Source organism: Sapajus apella, unplaced genomic scaffold (genome assembly GCF_009761245.1).
Source record: "Sapajus apella isolate SASKATOON/1434 unplaced genomic scaffold, GSC_monkey_1.0 scaffold77, whole genome shotgun sequence".
NCBI lineage: Eukaryota > Metazoa > Chordata > Mammalia > Primates > Cebidae > Sapajus > Sapajus apella.
The window spans coordinates 3,410,847-3,418,156 of record NW_022437017.1 but is presented as its reverse complement, the minus strand read 5'-3'; positions in this window follow the sequence as shown (position 1 = coordinate 3,418,156).

The following is a 7,310-nucleotide window of genomic DNA, read 5'->3' as shown; positions in this document are numbered from 1 at the left end:
AACCTCTGCCTCCTGGGTTCAAGTGATTCTCCTGCCTCAGCCTCCTGGGTAGCTGGGATGACAGGCATGAGCCACCACGTCCAGCTAATTTTCATATTTTTAGTAGAGATGGGGTTTCATCATGTTGGCCAGGCTAGTCTTGAACTCCTGACCTCAGCTGGGATTATAGACATGAGCCACTGTGCCCAGCCTGTTTTCTTTTTTTTCTTTTTTTTTTCTTTTTCTTTTTTTTTTTTTTTTTTTTTTTTTTTTTTTTTTTTTTTTTGAAGCAGAGTCTCACTCTGTGTCCCAGGCTGGAGTGTGGTGGTGCGATCTCCTCTCACTGCACCCTCTGCCTCCCAGGTTCAAGTGATTCTCCTGTCTCAGTTTCCCGAGTAGCTGGGATTACAGGCACATGCCACCCATATCCAACTAATTTTTGTATTTTTTAGGAGAGACAGAGTTTCACCATGTTGGCCAGGCTGTTCTCTAACTCCTGACCTCAGGTGATCCATCCAACTTGGCCTCCCAAAGTGCTGGGATTACAGGTGTGAGCCATGGTGCCCAGCCATTAGAGCTTTTTTTTTCTTTTCTTTTCTTTTCTTTTTTTTTTGAGATGGAGTCTCACCTTGTAGCCCAGGCTGGAGCACAATGGTGCAGTCTCGGCTTGCTGCAATCTCTGCCTCCTGGGTTCAAACAATTCTCCTGCCTCAGCCTCCCGAGTAGCTGGAATTATAGGCGCCTGCCACCATACCCAGCCAATTTTTGTAATTTTAGTAGAGACAGGGTTTCACCATGTTGGCAAGGCTGGTCTCAAACTCCTTACCTTGTGATCCTCCCACCTCAGTCTCCCAATGTGCTAAGATTGCAAGCATGAGTCACCGTGCCTGGCCAGGAGAGCTTTAATGTTTCTTTCTGGATGGGCCCAAGAAGGTAGCAATACATATCACTAAGTGGAAGATGCCCATCTGAAAAGGCTATGTACTGTAAGATTCCAACTATAGGACATTCTGAAAAAGCAAAACTAGGAGATGGTAAAAAAAAGATCAGTGGTTGCCAGGGGTTTGGGATGGGGAGGGAGGAATAGGTGGAGCACAGGAGATTTTTCAGACAGTAAAACTAGTCTATCATATTACAATGGTGGACACATGTCTGCATTTGACTGAACCAGAGAGCATACAGCACCAAGAATGAGCCCTAATGGGCCAGGCATGGTAGCTTACACCTGTAATCCCAGCACTTTTGGAGGCCGAGGCAGGCAGATCACCTGAAGTCAGGAGTTGGAGACTAGCCTGGCTAACATGGTGAAAACCCGTCTCTACTAAAAATACGAATACGGGCGTGGTAGTGGACGCCTATAATCTCAGCTCCTGGGGAAGTTGAGGCTGGAGAATCGCTTGAACCAGGAAGGTAGAGGTTGCAGTGAGCTGAGACCATGCCACTGCACTCCAGCCTGGGCAACAAGACCGAAAGCTGGTCTCAAAAAAAAAAAGGGAGTGAGCGCTAATGTAAGCGGTGGACTCAGGGTGATGAGGATGGGTCCCTGGGGGTTCCTCACGTATAACTAGTGCACCACTCTAGCGCCAGACATTGATGAGGAGGAGGCTGGGCATGGGGGTGGATACATGGGAAATCTCTGTACTTGCCACTCAGTTTTGCTGTGAACCTGAACTGCTATAAAACAGAACGCCAATGGGCTGGGTGCAGTGGCTCATGCCTGTCATCCCAGCACTTTGGGAGGCCAAGGCAGGAAGATCACTTGAGCCCAGGAGTTTGAGACCACCCTGAGCAACATAGCAAGGCCCCATCTCTACAAAAAAAAAAAAAAAAAAAAAATTTGGCCAGGTGGGGTGGCATGCACCTGTAGTCCCGGCTCTTGGGGGGGCTGAGGCAGAAGGGGGGGGTTGAGCCTGGGAGGTGCAGTTGGCGGTGAGCTGTAATTGTGCCACTGCACTCCAGCCTCAGCAACAGAGCCAGACCTTGTCAAAAACAAAACAAAAAACTATAGTTTTCTTATGCTTGAGTGAAAGAAGCCGGTCTCACAAGGCTGCAGTATGGGATTGATTCCATTCATACTGCAGTCCCGAAAAGGCTGAACTGTGGTGACAGAAAGCAGTCAGTGGTTGTCAAGGAGAAGGAAGGGAGGATGTGACTCTTAATGGGCAGCGTAAGGGAATTTTAGGGGGTGATGAAGCTGCTCTTTTTATTTTATTTTATTTTATTTTATTTTATTTGAGACTGAGTCTCGCTGTGTCACCCAGGCTGGAGTGCAGTTGTTCTCGGCTCACTGCAACCTCCATCCACTGGGTTCAAACAATTCTCTGCCTCAGGCCCCTGAGTAGCTGGGACTACTGGTGTGTGCCACTATGCCCAGATAATTTTTATATTTTAAATAGAGAGGGGATTTCACCATGTTGGCCAGGCTGGTTTCAAACTCCTGCCTCAGGTGATCCACCCACCTCGGCTGCCCAAAGATAGGCATGAGCCACCCCGCCTGGCATCTTCCTCCCTCCCTCCCTGTCTCCTTCTTTCCCTCCCTCCTTCCCTCCCTCCTTCCCTGCTTCCTTCCTTCCCTCCTTTCCTCTCTCCTTCCCTGCTTCCTTCCTTCCCTCCTTCCCTCCTCCCTTCCCTCTTTCCTTCCTTCTCTCCTTCCCCCCTTCCTCCCTTTCCTTCTTCCTTCCTTCCTTCCCTCCTTCCTTCCTCCCTTCCTTCCTTCCTCCCTTCCTCCCTTTTCTTTTTCCTTCCTCCCTTCCTTCCTCCCTTCCTTCCTTTCCTCCTTCCTTCCTCCCCTCCTTTCTTCCCTCCTTCCTTCCTTCCCTTCTTCCTTCCCTCCCTCCCTCCCACCTATCTTTCCCTCTTTCTTTCTTTTTTTCTTTTTCTTTCTTTCTTTCCTTCCTTCCTTCCTTCCTTCCTTCCTTCCTTCCTTCCTTCCTTCCTTCTTTCTTTCTTTCTTTCTTTCTTTCTTTCTTTCTTTCTTTCTCTCTCTCTCTTTCTTTCTTTCCTTCTTTCTTTCTTTCTCTCTCTCTCTTTCTCTCATTCTTTCTCAAGAGTCTGGCTCTGTCAACCAGGCTGGAGTGCAGTAGCGTGATTTCAGCTCACTGCAACCTCTGCCTCCCAGGTAGCTGGATTACAGGCATATGTCACCACACCTGGGTAATTCTTGTATTTTTTATAGAGATGGGGTTTCATCATGTTGGCCGGGTTTCTCTTGAACTCCCGACCTCAGGTGATCCACCTGCCTCGGCCTCTCTAAGTGCTGGGATTAAAGCCATGAGCCATGCTGCCAAGCCAGATTTTTAAATTTTTTTTGTAGAGATGGTGTCTTGCTACATTGCCCAGGCTGAACTCCAACTCCTAGGTTCAAGCAATCCTGCCTTAGCCTCCCAAAGTGCTGGGATTACAGGTATGAGCTGCTGCACCCAGCCTAAAACCTTGTTTTAATGCAAAAAGGGAAAATCCTGCTGCCTGACCCTTGGCTGTCTTCAGCTGGCCCATAAGATGCTGGTGACTTTTTTTTTTTTTTTTTTTTGAGACAAAGTCTTGTCTTGTTGCCCAGGCTGGAGTGCAGTGGCACAATTTTGGCTCACTGCAACCTCCGCCTCCCAGGTTCAAGGGATTCTCCCGCCTCAGACTCCCAAGTAGCTGGGATTATAGGCACCGGCAAATTTTTATACTTTTAGCTGAGATGGGGTTTCACAATATTGTCCAGGCTGGTCTCAAACTCCTGACCCTGTGATCTGCTCACCACAGCGTACCAAAGTGCTTGGATTACAGGTATGAGCCACAGCGCCCAGCCAACCCTGGTGACTTCTGTGCTCTGAATTAAGGGTTGGCATGTCTAGACCTGCTGCAAGCTACAGATATTGAGAACAATGCATGAGGTTGCAGATCCCACAGATGATTTCCAGAATCCACAGCCCACTTGCACACTTTCTTGTAGAGCACACCTTGTTCATGGAACCCCAGGATACAACGGCTGTCTCAAAGCTACCTTTCAGCCCTGGAGAGTGGCTCACACCTGTAATCCTAGCACTTTGGGAGGATGAGGCAAGAGGATCACCTGAGGTCAGGAGTTCGAGACCAGCGTGGTGAAATATCCATCTCTATTAAAAATTAGCTGGACATGGTGGCCCATACCTGTAATCTCAGCTACTCAGGAGGCTGAGGCAGCACTCCAGACTTGGTGACAGAGCAAGACTCCAGCTAAAAAAAAAAAAGAAAAAAGCTACCTTCCACCAGCCACAGTGGCTCACACCTGTAATCCCAACGCTTTGGGAGGGCCAAGGCAGGAAGATTGCTTGAGCCCAGGAGTTTGAGACCAGCCTAGACAGTAGTAGACCCCCGCCTCTTTAGAAAAAAAAAAAAAAAAAAAAAAAAAAAAAATAATTAACCAGGCATGGTGGCATACACCTGTAGTTCCAGCAACTCATAAGGCTGAGGTGGGAGCCTGGCTTCAGCCTGGGAAGTTGAGGCTGCAGTGAGCTGTGATCATGCCACTGCACTCCAGCCTTGGCAACAGAGTGGGACCCTGTCCCAAAAGAAGAATAAAGGCCGGGCGCGGTGGCTCAGACCTGTAATCCCAGCACTTTGGGAAGCCGATGTGGGCAGATCATGAGGTCAGGAGTTTGAAACCAGCCTGACCAATGTGGTGAAATCCCATCTCTATTAAAAATACAAAAAATTAGTTGTGCATAGTGGCAGGTACCTGTAATCCCAGCTACTCAGGAGGCTGAGGCAAGTGAATCGCTTGAACCTAGGAGGTGGAGATTGCAGTGAGCAGAGATGGTGCCACTGCACTCCAGCCTGGGTGACAGAGGTGAGACTTTGTCTCAAAAAAAAAAAAAAAGAAAAGAAAAAGAAAAGAAAAAAGAAAGAAAGAAAGGCTATCTTCCCTGTGGTCACATGGTCTTGCTCAGTCACACTGACCCCCCTGGCTATTCTGATCATTACGTCACATCCTACTCTGACCCCTAGACTCCCCGGGGCACTGACCTGCTCTCTTTGGCCACTGCAGGGAGACACATTTGAAAGCTACAAGTACCCAGGAAAAAAAGATTTCTGTAGTCCCCATGGGGGCCATTGCTTTCTTAATCTGTATCTGTTTTTAAGCGAAATTGTATCCATAAGCAACCCAGAGTGCTATTATGTTTCAGATTTATATAAACAGTATCACACTGAACTAACATTGCACAACTTGAATCTCTTTTAGAAACAGCAGCATGTTAAGATACATTTATGTTGACATAGAGTAGAGCTGGAGGAGTGAGAGTGAGAGCAAGGACAAGAGAGAGAAAGTCAGGGAGACACAGAGACAGAGTTAGTTATTCCTTTTCACTCCTGTATAATATTCCATTAACTTACCATTACATTTCATTCTCCTTTCATTTCTCTACTCCCTCATTGATGGACATTATGATGATTTCCTTTTTTTTAATTTTTCTTTTTAAGAGATGGGGTCAGCTGGGTGCGATGGCTCACACCTGTAATCCCAGCACTTTGGGAGGCTGTGGTGGACAGATCACGAGGTCAGGAGTTCAACACCAGCCTGACCAATATGATGAAACCCCATCTCTCCTAAAAATACAAAAATTAGCCTGGCATGGTGGCACATGCCTATAGTCCCACCTACTCAGGAGGCTGAGAGAGAAGAATTGCTTGAACCTGGGAGGCGTAGGTTGAAGTGAGCCAATATTGTGCCACTGCACTCCAGCCTGGGTGATAGAGCAAGACTCCGTCTCAAAAAAAAAGAGAGATGGGTCTTAGTCTATCATGTAGGCTGGAGTGCAGTGGTGTAAACATGGCTGACTGCAGCCTCGACTGCTGGGCTCAGGTGATCTTCCCACCTCAGGCTCTTGAGTAGCTGGGACCACAGGCGTGCACCACCATGGCCAGAGAAGTTTTAGATTTTTAAGAAATGGGGTCTTGCTATGTTGCCCAGGCTGGTATTGAACTCCTGGACTCAAGCAATCCTCCTGCCTCAGCCTCCCAAAGTGCTGGAATGACAGGTGTGAACCACCACGACCAGCCTGGTAGTTAAGTTTTGAGGAAGTCAAAAGTTATATGTGAGGGCTGGCACAGTGGTTCATGCCTGTCATCCCAGCACTTTGGGAGGTGGAGGCAGGCAGATCGCTTGAGGTCAGGAGTTAGAGACCAGCCTGGCCAACATGGTGAAACCCTGTCTCTACTAAAAAATACAAAAATTAGCCTGGTGTGGTAGCACACACCTGTGGTCCCAGCTACTCTGGAGCCTGAGGCATGAGAATCCCTTGAACCCAGGAGGCAGAGGTTACAGTGAGCCAGGATTGCGCCATTGCACTCCAGCCTGGGCGACAGAAGGAGACTCTTTTTTTTTTTTTTTTTTTAAGACAGAGTTATATGAGGGTCTGGGTGGGGTGGATCGTGACTTTCATCCCAGCACTTTGGGAGGCCATGGTGGGAGTTGACGTCAGACGTTCAAGACAAGCCTGGAAAACATAGCAAGACCCCTGCCTCTACAAAAAATTAGCCAGACATGGGGGCAGGTGCCCGTAGTCCCATCAACTCAAGAGGCTGAGGCAGGAAGATGACTTGAGCCCAGGAGGTCAAGGCTACAGTGAGCTATGATTGCACCACTGCACTCCAGCCTGGGTGACAGAGAGACAGAGAAGGAAAGAAGGGAGGGAGGGAGGGAGGGAGGGAGGAACAAACAAACAAACAAAGAGGGAGGAAGAGGCTGGTCCGAGTGCAGTGGTGTTTACAACGAATTGATCACAACCAGTTACAGATTTCTTAGTTCCTTCTCCACTCCCACTGCTTCACTTGACTAGCCTAAAAAAAGAGAGAGAGAGAAAGCAAGAAAGAGGAAGAGAGAAAGAAAGTGAGGGCAGGGAGGGAAGGAAGAAAAGAAAGAAAATGAAAAGGACAAAAACTCCAAAGAACAAATGAGCCCTTCACAAAAGGTGATCTCCAAATGGCTGATAAGTGAAAGAGAGCTGGCCTCATGTGTCATCCGAGAAATGCATGTGAAACCCAAAATGCCATGGCCCTCCACATCTATCAGAATACCTCATGTGAAAAGTTCATACCAAGTGATACTCCCACGCTCCTGGAGAGAGTGTGAAATGGTCAACCACTTTGGAAAACTGTGGCAATATCCAGAAAGCTGAAAAAACACCTACACAATATGAACCAGCATTTCTACCCCTAGGTATAAATTTAAAGAATATACATTGTTCTATAATGTATATTCTTTAAGTTACAGGCTTGCACCTGTAATCCCACCACTTTGGGAGGCCGAGGCCTGAGGTCGGTAGTTTGAGACGAGCCTGACCAACATGGAGAAACCCCGTCTC